The following is a 13447-nucleotide window of genomic DNA, read 5'->3' as shown; positions in this document are numbered from 1 at the left end:
TTCTCTGACTCCGAGTCAGACCCCCTGGTGCACTCATGAAGTGGACACTGGGGACAGTCTACCTGTGAAGAATAAGATCTACAGGCAACCTGCCCATGTCAGGGACTGTATAAGTATAGAAGTCCAAAAGATGTTGGATCTGGGTGTGATTGAACCCTCAGTTAGCCCTCGGGCTAGCCCAGTAGTCCTGGTACCAAAACCTCACACCAGTGGTGAGAAAAGAGAGATGAGGTTTTGTGTAGACTACAGTGGTCTCAATGCAGTCACTAGGACTGATACCCATCCCATCCCCAGGGCAGATGAGCTGACAGATACTTTGGCCTCAGAAAAGTTTCTAAGCACAATTGACCTGACAGCTGGCTACAGGCAGATGAGACTAGCTGATGATGCAAAGCCAAAGACAGCATTTTCTACCCCTAGTGGGCACTATCAATTTGTGGTAATGCCCTTTTGTTTGAAGAATGCACCTGCTACTTTCCAAAGGTTGGTGAATCAAATCCTTACAGGACTGGAAGACTTTAGTGCAGCATATCTAGATGATGTTGCTGTCTTTAGCACCACCTGGGAGGATAACCTGGTCTACCTGAGGAATGTTTTTGAGGCCCTGCAAAGGTTAGGCCTCACTATCAAGGCTACTAAGTGCCAGATAGGGCAGAGTCAGGTTGTATACCTGGGCCACATTGTAGGTGGAGGCCAGGTTCAACCATTACTGAGCAAAATCCAAACCATAATGAAATGGATTGCTCCAACTACCAAGACTCAGGTCAGAACCTGCTTAGGTCTGACTGGGTACTATAGGAGATTTGTCAAAGGGTATGGATCAATAGTGACACCCTTGAATAACTTAACTTCTAAAAAGATGTGCAAAAAGGTTCAGTGGACAGCTAGCTGTCAAAAGGCATTTGATGACCTGAAACAGGCCATGTGCACTGCTCCCATTCTGTAGAGTCCTGACTACTCCAAGAAGTTCATTGTCCAAACAGATGCATCTGAATTGGGGGTAGGGGCTGTAGTGTCACAATTGAATGATGAAGGTCAGGATCAGCCAGTAGCTTTCATGAGCAGAAGGCTGACCCCTAGAGAGAAACGTTGGCCAGCCATTGAGAGGGAGGCAGGAGGCCTTTGCTGTGGTTTGGGCTCTGAAGAAGTTGAGGCCATACTTGTTTGGTACTCACTTCCTTGTTCAGACAGACTATAAGCCCCTCTTGTGGCTAAAACAAATGAAGGGTGAAAACCCCAAACTGCTTAGGTGGTCCATTTCCCTACAGGGGATGGACTTTACAGTGGAACATAGACCTGGGAGTAACCAAGCCAATGCAAATGGACTCTCTAGGTATTTCCACTTGGAACATGAAGACTCAACTGGTCAAGATTAGTTTAATGTCCCTACGTTTGGGGGAGGGGGGTGTAGGAGAGTAGGATCTGCTTCACATGGGTACCCCCACTTTTTGCTGGTGTTTCACTGTTTTTCGACCTTAGTCTGGCTGTGGCCCTGCTAATCAGGCCCACAGCCCAGCTGCTTCCTCTCTAAAATGGTTTGCATGTACATTAGGTACATATCTAATTGGATTCTGGAGTGCCTTATAAGCCCCTAGTATATGGTATACTATGTACCTAGGGCATAGGTACCTCAGAGGCCTACCAGGGGCTGAAGCATGTATTATGCCCCCCCTGGGAAGCACTCCAAAATGGCACCACAGGTCTGCTACTGCAGCCTGGGTAAGGGTGTGCTTGCACCCCTTACAGTGGTATAGGCTACCTATATCCACCTATATATACAGACACATATAAACCTATAAGTCACTCCTATGGCAGACCTTGACAATCGTGAAGGCAGAGTGCTTGGTTTTGTGTGAGAGGGTGCCCAAGCATGAGCTGAGCCCCTCTGCAGCTTTTTGGAAAGACCTCCTTATGGCTGTTCTGTGATACAGCCATACCATATACTCTGAAGTGCATTATAACCTCGCGGTAAATGCTAACTTTGGAATGGCTGCATCAAAACATGTCGTGTTTGGTGTCAAACATCTTGGAATACTACCCCCCCCCCCCCCCCCGCCAGTTCTGGCGGCGGAGGTAGCATTCCACTCTTCTAGAGGGGGAGACATGTTCACACTGGTCTAACACGGTAGGACTTTCTTGAGCCCTGGCATCACAAAATGGATGCCTCTGCCACAGACACGGGTCTGGCCTCCTGCTGGTGACCGAAACTCCAGCAGGGCAGGCCTGGACAGTAGGTTTCCTGTTGAAGGGAGGTGTAACCACCTCCCCAGACAGGCAGATGTGTATTGGGGCTGGGCGGGAGCACTCTCTGGTGCTTTGAAGTCCTGCACTGGGGGCACACTTGGTGTCCCTGTGCATAGTCCAGTTCAAACAGGTTGCAGGGGCTACGTGCCCCCTGCTATGGCGCGAAACTGGACAAAGGAAATGGGTGTAACCACCCCTCTTTCCAAATCCTTCCATAGGTGGGTCCCTAGAGCATGTCCAACCCCCAAACTTAGTATAAGTATGGGAACCCAGTCATTGCGACATTAGATTACCCTGGACGAAACTCTGGAACATATATCCTGTACCTTCGTCTTTCTATTTCGACTAGAAGATGGAAGAAAACTCCCTTGGGGTCAAGGAGTGACTCCCCTGCTTGGCAGGCACCAAAGAAGCAACTGACCGGTCTGCAATTCTGAAGCTCCCGCCGGATGCCGAAGTCTCTGCATCCCCAGAGGTGGATTTCCAGACTTACCCGAGCCTACCCTGAGTCCACAGCACAGCTGAGGCCCGTGGCTATCATGGGTGATGTGGAACCGTGACCCCTGGACACCGTGAACTTTTGCAGCAACACTATCTTCCTGGGCTTCCTCGAAGTTGTGCCTCGGGCTCCGAGTAGCCCCAGCCTTGAGCACCTCCTGATCGAAGATTGCTGGCGTCCACTCCACGAGTGACCCGTGGGCCAGTTTGAAGAGCGACCTCTCGAGGCTCCTTTGCAATCGCTAGCGCGTTGGCCAGTAGGTCCCCACGAAGGCAACTCCTCTTCTACTTGGGATTTTCTGGTTGCTTCAGACGTGCCCTGACTTACCCTTGCTGGGTGAGTCCCTCAGACCTTGCTGATCTGCACTGCAGTCCTTTCTCTGAATTCCTGTGACTTGTCGTTGCCAAGGCTTGTTGGGACCAATCTGGTCGCCAACACCGCAGCACTCGACAGACTTCGTGGGACAGCTAGAATCCGGCTCGTGGACTTCGGCGATGCCTCCTGGACCTCGTGGCTGAAGAGTCAAGACACCCATCAACTCCCCTGAAGCACCCGACATTTGTGGGCATTGGTCCATCCTGCCCTCGGTCACTGGCTAGTGACCCAGACTCTGTCCCCTCTGCTTTCAGGTTCCTTCCATCCTAGATCCAGGCTTGGATCTCTTCGGACACTTCTCCTCTTCACGGCAGCAGCAGTTCTTTGCAGGCTTCCATTGCAATCGACGACGCGACCCGACACCCAAAGACACCTATGCATCCGGCTTCCCTGGGTGAGGTAAATCGAGTACTCCAGTGCTCCCATGGGTGCTAGCCCTAGAACTTCTTAAGTCCAAAAGGGTTTGGTCCTGACTTGATTCTAAGTGTCCCTAATCTTTAAAATTCCAACTGCGACATTGCCCATAGAAGATAACGGGAGCGCGCGGTTGTGTTCACACACTGCATACAGTCCCCATGGGTCCCCTGTGTCACTACCTTGGGTGGTTCCTTGGGGTCCCAGCGATTCTACAGGCTCTAGGCCTTGTGTCTAGTTCAGTTGTGGTTCTTATACCATTTGTTTGGTATATGGTTTGGTACGCCCCTAGGGCCCAAGCCTGTATTTGTGCTATTACTGTTGATTGCTAACTTGTAAATTAAGTACTTCGAACTCCAGTCTCATAAAGAGACTAGAGGGGTGTGTTTTATCCTAAATACATATATTTTGAATATATACCTGGTGTGGTTGTCCTTTCATTTGATCATTCAAGAGATTATAGACTGGTAAAACAAGCTGCTTTACATTCCTTCAAGACTTAGCCTGAAGGCTGCTCTCCAAAGCTACCACTAGGATAGCTTTCAATAAAGGTTGTCTTTAACCAATTCACCATAAGGGGTTGTTTGGACTGATACAAGGTGCCCACTAGAACTAGTGGACAGCATATATCAGGCCACCTTCTCACAATACATACCCCAGCAATACCAACCCCGGAGGTGGGTCTGCGAACTGAGTTCACACTATGAAGTCATGGAGAACAGAACGGCCGAAAAAGCCGTTTCTCCGGATTTGGATGTTCAGACAGTAGTACTTAGTAAATGTGTGCAGGGATGCCCACGTGGCTGCCAGGCAGATGTCAACCAGCGGAACTCCATGCCGCGAAGCAGTAGTCGCTACCGTGGCCCTGGTAGAGTGGGTGCGCAGTCCTACTGGAGGTTCCTTTTTAGCCAAAGAAAAACATATCTTAATGCATACGGCGACCCACAGAGGGATGGTAAGTTTGTGCACTGCACAACCTTTGTTGGCGCCCATATAACCCACGAAGATTTGATCAGCCACCTTGAAGTCTTTAGTACTGTCAAGGTAGAAATATAGCACACGTTTTGGGTCCAGGCGGTGGAGTCTCTCCTCCTTTTTGGAAGAGTGCAGAGGCGGGAAGAAGGTGGGTAATGTGATGGTCTGATCTATGTGGAAAGAGGTAACCACTTTAGGCAGAAAAGACGGCCTAGTACGAAGAACCACTTTGCCTGGATGGACAGCAAGAAAGGGTGGTTTGGGAGATAAAGCTTAAAGCTCACTCACCCTGCGTGCAGAGGGGGTGGCAAGCAAGAAAGCAGTCTTCAAAGTAAGGAGACGAAGAGGACAATTATGTAGAGGCTCAAAGAGAGCACACAAAGATAAATGAGGACAAGATTCAAGTCCCACTGAGGCATTATGAAAGGAGAAGGAGGAAAGAGATGAGTAATGCCCTTCAGAAATCTATTAACAATAGGAGACTTGAAAAGAGAAGGCTGATCAGAAAGGCAAAGAAAGGCCGAAATGGCGAAAAGATAGCCTTTAAGAGTGCCCAGAGGAGAGCCCTGATGGGCCAAAGAAAGAATGAAGAAGAGAACCTCTGAAAGAGGGTCAGAAAGGGGATCCACAGCCTTTGCTCTGCACCATGCCACACATTTGTTCCATGTAGAGGCGTATACCGTTTTAGTGGAGGGTTGCCTGGCTGCCAAGATGACATTACAGACTTTGGGAAGGAGGTCGAAAGCTTTCAACTGTCGACGCTCAATGTCCACGCAAGGAGGTAGAGGCTGGACAGGTTAGGGTGGAGGACCATCCCCTGCTGCTGCGACAGAAGATCCTCCTGAAGAGGCAGTCTGATCTTGGATCGATGGCCATGCTCCAGAGCTCGGGGTACCAGACTCTTGTTATCCAGTCCGGAGCCACAAGAATGACTTGGGTTCGGTCGAGCTTGATCTTCTTCAGCACTCTGGGCAGAAGTGGTATAGGCGGAAAGGCGGAAAGGCGGACAGGAGGCCGCAATTCCATGCATGACGAAAAGCGTCATCGAGCGAGTGACGCCTTGGAAACTCCAACTCGCAGAACTGCTGACATTGCACATTCTCTTCGGTGGTTAATCGATCTACCCGAGGCTCTCCCCACCGCTGAAAGAGACCTTGAACCACCCCCGAGTGAAGATGCCATTCGTGATCCATCATGAACCGGCGGCTGAGTTTGTCCGCCCTGGCGTTCAGGGAACCTACTAGGTGTTGAACCACCAGGGTCATGCCCCGATGATCCAGCCATGTCCAAAGGTGAAGAGCCTCTTGACATAGGGTCCACGACCCCACCCCGCCTTGTTTGTTGCAGTACCACATGGCGGTGGTGTTGTCTGTGAAAACATGCACTACTTTTCCTTTGACAGAAGAAAGGAATGCTTTCAGTGCAAGATGACTCGCCCAGAGCTCCAGGGGGTTGTTGTGGAGCCCGGACTCAACCAGAGACCAGTGGCCTCTGATCTCCGCCTCTCCCATGTGGTCGCCCCATCCCAGGAGTGACGAGTCCATCACTACTGTGAACTCTGGTTGGGATAGGGAGAGGGATCTGCCGGTGACCCAATCCTGGTTTGTGAGCCACCACTGCAACTGACTTGCAGTCCCCTCCGAGATCTGGACGACATCGGAAAGATTACCCTGATGCTGCACCCACTGGAACTTCAGGTCCCACTGCAGAGCCTGCATATGTCATCTGGCATGATCCACCAGAGGGATGCAGGAAGCCATGAGACCCAGCAGCCTCAGGGTCATTCTCTCCAAAATAGATGCTGAAACATCGGTATCATAGCCCGAATATCCCGGACTCACTGCTCGGGAGGATAAGCCTGAAACTGCGCTCTATCCAGTACTGCTCCAATGAAAAGGAGCTTCTGAAAGGGAATCAGGTGCGACTTCGGCACGTTAATAGTGAACCCCAATGAGTGCAGGAGGTCCTCCGTAGTCTGGAGGTGGGAGACAACAGCCTGGGGCGAGCCCACCTTCAACAGCCAGTCGTCGAGATAGGGGAAGACTGGAACCTCTGTTCTGCGCGGATGAGCTGCGACCACTGCTATCACTTTCGTGAACACCGGAGGGGTGCTGTTAAGGCCAAAGGGGAGCACAGTAAATTGAAAATGCTCGTGGCCTACCGTGAAACGTAGGTAACGCCGGTGGGCAGGCAAGACGAGGATGTGAAAATAAGAGTCTTGCAAGTCCAATGCTACCATCCAGTCTCCAGGGTCGAGGGCAGACAAGACCTGAGCCAAGGTTAACATTTTGAACTTCTATGTCTGGAGGAAGCGGTCGACATCCCTGAGGCCTAAGATAGGACGCAAGCCTTTGTCCTTCTTGGGTACCAGTAAGTAGTGGGAGTAGCAACCATGACCTACTTCTGGCTTAGGGACTCATTCGATAGCTTCCTAGGCCAAGAGAGCAGCAACTTCCTGCAGGAGAACGGCCAAATGATCCTCCGAAATGCAATCGAGAGTTGGTGGCATGGAGGGAGGGGGTGTCTCAAAGGGGAGGGAATATCCCCTTCGGAATATCTGCAAAAACCACCGCTGGAACGTGATGTTGTGCCAGTGGGGGAGATGATGGCGGATCCTACCACCCACTGACAACTGGTGGCCCGGAATGGTATGACTAGGAAGGTTTGAAGGCTGCTGCAAAGGGGGCATTGGTGGACTGGCCCACCACTAGTCCTCAGACCGGAGACGCTGGGTAGCCCTGTGGCTCTGGGAGGAACATGGTGGGGCACCCCTTCCGTAGCCGCAAAAGGGCCGAAAGGCAGACTGGAGGCGAGAAGATGCTGCGAGGCCCAAGGATCTGGCCGTAGCCCTAAAGTCCTTGAAACGCTTGAGCGTTGTCTGCCTTGTCACCAAACAGACGACGGCCATCAAAGGGCATGTCCAGGGGGAGGAGCCAAGATGGCGACCGGAGCAGACGCTTGAGCGCCCGGCTCCGTCGGTCCGTGGCCTCGGACTACTATCCTGATGCCCATCCTCGCCGATTCTCGAGGTGCACCGTGTGCGAAGACGCGCTGACCGCGCTGCTGCTTTCCCGGAGTCTCAACCCGCCCGGATGCCCGAGTTCTGGGTGCTTTTGTCCTCGGCACTGAAACCCTGCGCCCTTACGGCCTTTGCCGGCCTCCTGGAAGCTCCGCAGTTACCGGACCAGCTGGCGCTAACCTGAGCCCCGCGGTCCCGATCTCGCCTCGCACCATGGATCGTTGCCGGATGAGCCCGGGGAGAGACGGCCGGACACCTTCTGCACCCTGTGCCTGACGGGCTGGAGCTGTGGGGTGGGCCCCGGTGCGGTGAGTCTCCTGCCCCGCTCTGAGGACCGAGCTGTGGGGGGCTGCTGCCCCCTTTGCCTATTGCCTAGCCAGCGGCGAGGGGGACCGGCGAGAAGATAAGCGACTGTCGGCCTTTCCTGTTGCGGCGTAGACCTGAGGGGAATTGACCCCTTGCCACGACCCCCCCCCTGGCCATTGCACCGTATAGCGGCAAAACATGGCGTTGAGTGCCTGCTCGCGGCTGGGGGGTGATACTCCGGTCTCGCCCGCTGCCCACTTCGCCCTCCCTCTTCCGGACACCAGCTCCACAGTGCCGTCCCGGATTGCTGCCGATGTTGGGGCCCAGCTTCCGCTGACATGCGGCTCCGTTCTGGCTGTCCTGCGGGACTTTCAACTACAGATGTGCGCTGGCCTGCAGGCGTTGAGTGAGAGGCTTGACCCCATACTGTCGGCTGCGGGCCGTGGGCGCACTGTTTGTCATCCACAGGGCGTGGGTCCTCCGGTGCTCTTGTCCTCTTGCGGGGACGCAGCGGCGGTGTATGATTGTGCTACACTGGTGCCTTCATCTAGCGCTCCCGGCGCCCAGGGTCCACCGCTCTCCACCTCAACTGCGGATACTTTGTCCCCCTGGTCATGGCTGCCTGCTTCATTGTTCCCTGCCTCACCGCGTCCGCGAGGCTATCCTGCTGAGCGATACCTAACGGCTTCGAGGGACCGTCCGCGGTGGCCCACTGCTGCCTTTTTGTGGAACTCCTGTACCTTACTTGCCAGGTTTGGATTTTATGTGGTGCAACGAGGGACCTCAATCGATGGTCGGCGGCCATTTCGTGATCCTACTTCACCATCCTCTCACAAGCGGCCATCTTGTCTTTGTCTGCTCGGGACACGGGGCCTTCACGCAGGAGCTGGTTTAATCCCAAGCCCGCGATCGGGCCAGGGCTAGACTGACTTCTATCGCTATGGTTTATGGACGGGCTGGCCTGGGACTGGGACTGTATGTATGTTTTGCGCGCACTCGTCGCGACTTGTATCCCTTGCTTAAACTGTGGTGCCATGGTATCTTTGCATGCCGTTTTTTGGCGTAGAGGGCTCTCAGTGTGTGGGGGCCATAACTGGCTGATGGTTCGGGGCGCTCTGGTGTCCAGTGGGCTCCTCCCCACCTTCTTTTCTGTTTTCTTCCCTTCTTTACTCTGTTCCTACTTTCTCTCTTCTCTATATTTCGGGTTCATTGGGCGACAGGCACTATGCTGGGGGGGGGGTAGGCCGTAGCCTCCGCATTGGTGTAGGGTGGGGGGGTAATACTCTGTTCTCAATTAGTTCTATGGGCCTTTCTTCTTTTATGTCTCTGTGCTCTACTTTCTTCGATTCGGGGTCCGGGTGTGGGGTGGATCGAGTGGGGGCGGCTCTGGAGGGGCGCGTACTTGCTCATGTGATTATCCTGATATATCTCTGCACCGCCTCACTGATTGAGATTTTACTCCCATTGTTGTTCTTACTGATGTTGCTGCTCGCCCGTGTGGTGAAGCTATCTTGCGGACTCGAATCTACTTTGCTCTTATCCTTCATTGACTTTTTTCTCTGATAAAATTATCAAAAACTTAAAATTAACCTTCACCTCTCCTTCCCCGGGTTTCAAAGATATCTCCAGTATGTGACTCATAACCTGTTGTTAATCCTGACCGTTGATGCACGGGGGCTGTAATGTGGGTATCAGTGCTTTACTGTATCGTGGCCGGCCTGACGGTTGTAGGCCCGTATTTGTTCTTTTAAGATGCACGAATAAAGGTTTTAAAAAAAAAAAAAAAAAAAAAAAAAAAAAAAAAAAGGGCATGTCCAAAAGGATAGATTAGACATCCCCAGAGAAGTCAGACATTCTCCGCCAGGCGAGTTGGGGGGATCCAGCCCACACCGGATGGTGAACTTTGCTGCATCTCGACCCTCAGAAACAGTGCGGGTGAGCACGGCCCGGGCTTCCCCCGGGCACTGGGGCATCACATGCACAACCGTATCCCACACCTTGTGAGTAGCGGCCCAAGAGACATGCCGTGTTCACCAACCACAGTTCTAAGCTGGCAGAAGAAAACATCTCATGGTCCAGCATCTTGGATTCCCCATCTAGGGGAGCAGTAGGGAATGTGCCTTTTGAGGATGAGCCTTGAACCACCAAGCTCTTAGGGGTAGGGTGTTGGGAGAGGAAAAGGGGGTTGCCCGGGCCGGGCGGTGTCACCGGGCAATCATCCTGTCCACAGGAGCACTTGTGCTGGGCTTGAACCAAGTGCCCCAAAGCACGCCAGCGAGGGCCTCATTAAAAGGCAGCAGGAGCTCCAAAGATGCTGCTCCGGGCTGAAGCACCTCAGTCAAGAGGTTAATCCTGACAGCCACCGTAGGAAGCTCAAGGCCCAGGGCCTCAGTCGCCCTATGCAACACCACAGCGTAGGAGGCTCCCTACTCCATAGCCACAGTAGGGGTAGAGGGCATACCAAGGTCTGGGGAGGTATCCAGACCTTTGGCATCACCCAACTCCTCTCTCTAACCCAGCTCCTCAAGTTGGTCTGCTAGAGGGTCAATAGACCCCTCCCAGTCTTCCTCACCCTCCTCTGGCTTCCACTCAGGGCGGTAGGGTACGCCAGGGATGAATAGTGGTACAAAAGTACCCTCTGGCACCAGCTGCACTGTGTCCATGTAGGAGGTGAGGCTGGGGTCAACGCCGGTTGGGGACAAACCGGCATTGGGGGCGTCGCCACTCGAATTGGCACCCGGGAAGGTACCGTGAGGTCGACCGGCACGGATCCGGATCCAGGCTTGGATCCTTGGGGACCCTGCAGCATCGGGGCCAGAGCCGACGGCATTGAAGGCTCAGGGCCCCCAGCCGAGTCCATAGGGTCCGAAGGCGTGCCTGAAGAGTCGGGCTGCCCAAAGCTGCTGTGCAGCACTTCGTAAAATTTACGAAGCTCGGCAGGGGATGCTCCGGGAAAGGGAAGGAAGCGAGGAGCCATCCCAGCGGGTTCCCAGGAAGGAGCCAGAGACTGACGACTCTCTGGGTCCCCCATCGTGTCTGCCAATGGACGGGGAGAAGGCGAAGATCAACAGTGCTACGACTTACCCAAGGAGTGCAAAGTCTTCGATGACGAATGGTGATGGCTCAGGATCTGGTCCCACGATCTTCCCCTTGACTGGGACCTCGAGCAGCGCGGAGCAGACTGCCGGGCCTCCAAAAGCTTTCAGTACCACTCCGGCAAAGACATAGGGCTCAGGGCACGGCAGTCGGAGCACTACTTCAGGTCGTGGTCGGGCTCCAGGCACCAAAGGCACATGAGGTGTGGATCGGTGACCGACATCAACTTGTGACAGGATTCACAGGGCTTGAAACCAGGCCAACGGCTGGACATCCCTTCTGCACCAGGAGTCGAAGACTCAAAAGACGTCAACAACAAGTCAAAAAAGTTAGTCAAAAAGCAACTAAGGGGCAAGCTCTCTCTGGATCTGCGCTGGCTGGCGCGGAAAAAGCAAGAACTGAGCCGACCGACGCCACCTACAGAAGCACAGGGGTACTGCTAAGAAAAATTCTCCGGATCCAGTCTGACGCCTGGGGGTAATTCTAAGGCAAGGAATCTATAGCTAATAATCTCTCTCAGATAGGTATGAGAAGCGCTCATTGGAAAACAGGAATGCCTGAGCCATACCACCAAACACTGCCATTACATGGTAAGGTTGGTGGGCTCTATAAAGACAGTCTCTTGCCTGCATAGAGCGATACAGGAGTATACACTACAGCCACTGAAGACTCTGAAGTTTCGGTGGGAGGAGGACCTGGGGATCCCCATTACAGAAACAGTTTGGGGGTAATATTTTAGCAAGAGTACCAAAAGTCTCCAGAAATGCACAATTTAAATTGATTAGCTACATTTCCCTACACAGACAATACATAGTACTAGGCCATATCAACAATTATTTCCACACATTGGAGGAGGCCTGCTCGAGATGCGAAACAGTGGGAGTGGAGTTCAAACACATGATCTGAGAATGCCCAACATTGGTATCTTATTAGGAAGACATCACAGCAGTAGTAGCAAATATGATTTCCAGGGAGGTCCCCTGCACAATGGACCACTGGATAGTAAACTGGTTCCCCCTCACTACCAAGGCGAAGGACACAAGCAGATTCCAAGACTTAGTTTTCATCCAGCAAAGCGAGAGATTACGAGAAATTGGAAAGCCCTGGGAGGGCCCAGAATAGCAGGGTGGCGAAAGGAGCTAGAGAAATGCAGCGGTTACTTAGGGAGGCCAAGAGGAGCATTCACTCCTTTGAAATAGATTGGGCTTGGGAGATACTAATGGAGTTATTGAGAGACCCAAATCGAGATACACGAGACCCCACCCCAGAGGGCTCACCAACACCAACTACCCCTCTGCCTGGAGAGTCTTGCTTATCACTATATTCTTGATGAACCACATTGTATGTGCATCTTTCTCCAACTGTGTGCGATTCACAGTTCGCATCAGACTAGGCGACCAGTAGTATGCTTGCCCTCACATATCTTCTGTAAGATGGAACCAACTTATGCAATGGGGAGTGTGGGAAATTGGGCATATGGCAGTTGTCTATATTATAATATGTGATGACATGTAAAGATGTCTGACTTATGAAAAGGCCTATAAGGCGACGTTGCCTCAAAAAGAAGCCTGCTGTATTGTTGACAAAACCTTCAATAAAATCTGTTTACAAAAAAAACAAGTGTTTAGGTCTGAACAGGGGGTTAAGTAGCAATCTCAGTGTAACTTAGGGGTGAACTAGCTTCTGGAGGGCTCGCGTTGGCCGCTCCATTTTCAGTAACTGCCTGATCTGTAGTGCCTTGTGCTGGTGTTGCCTTATACAGGGGTGGTCATATTCTAAGTAGTTTGTCTATGAAGGCGTCTTCCTCTTCACTCTCTGCTTCTGTCTTATCCTTCGGTTTCTTTTTTCAAAAAAGGTATTTCTTCTCAGTGTCATTGCTTTCAATCAGTGAGTAAGCTCCTATTGTTTCAATCACTTCCTCCCTCCATCTCTTCTGCCTCTCATCATCTTGCATGCTTATCCACTAATAAGCCTTATTGCGGACCTTGGATGCAAGCTTCTTCCTTTTATATTTCGTAGGCAGCCTGCTCCCAAAGATTTAGGGCCTCAAAATGTGAGGGTCAGGACTGGGGTCTCAAATCGTACATTCTCCTTCTCAAATTCTCTATTCTTGGTATGCAGAAAGTAACTGTAGGAAGCTGGCTCTGCATATACTATACCAAAATGAGGTGTAGTGTGCACAGAGACCAGTGGAACTCCAAAGGTAGGCAGAGGTAAAAGTAGATAGCACCTTACTCTCTATTTGTGGTAGTGTGTTCGGGCAGTAAGGCTTTATCAGAGGGTAGTGTTAAGCATTTGTTGTACACACTCAATCAGCAAATGATGTCATACACTCAAAGACCGAACTCAGACCAATTTTGTTTGCATAAAAATATTATTAAATTATTTTAGTTCTAGAACCAAGCCAAGCCTGGCACAGGTAAATGAAATGAATCCTTTGTAATATATTATGCAGTGTTTACAAGTGAATGCAAGTTCAGATGCAGATGTTTGAAATACAGGAAAGTCAAGGTATTAAA

Source organism: Triturus cristatus, chromosome 8, assembly GCF_964204655.1.
Source record: "Triturus cristatus chromosome 8, aTriCri1.1, whole genome shotgun sequence".
Taxonomy (NCBI): domain Eukaryota; kingdom Metazoa; phylum Chordata; class Amphibia; order Caudata; family Salamandridae; genus Triturus; species Triturus cristatus.
The sequence above is the reverse complement of the archived record's forward strand: the minus strand, read 5'-3'. Positions refer to the sequence as shown.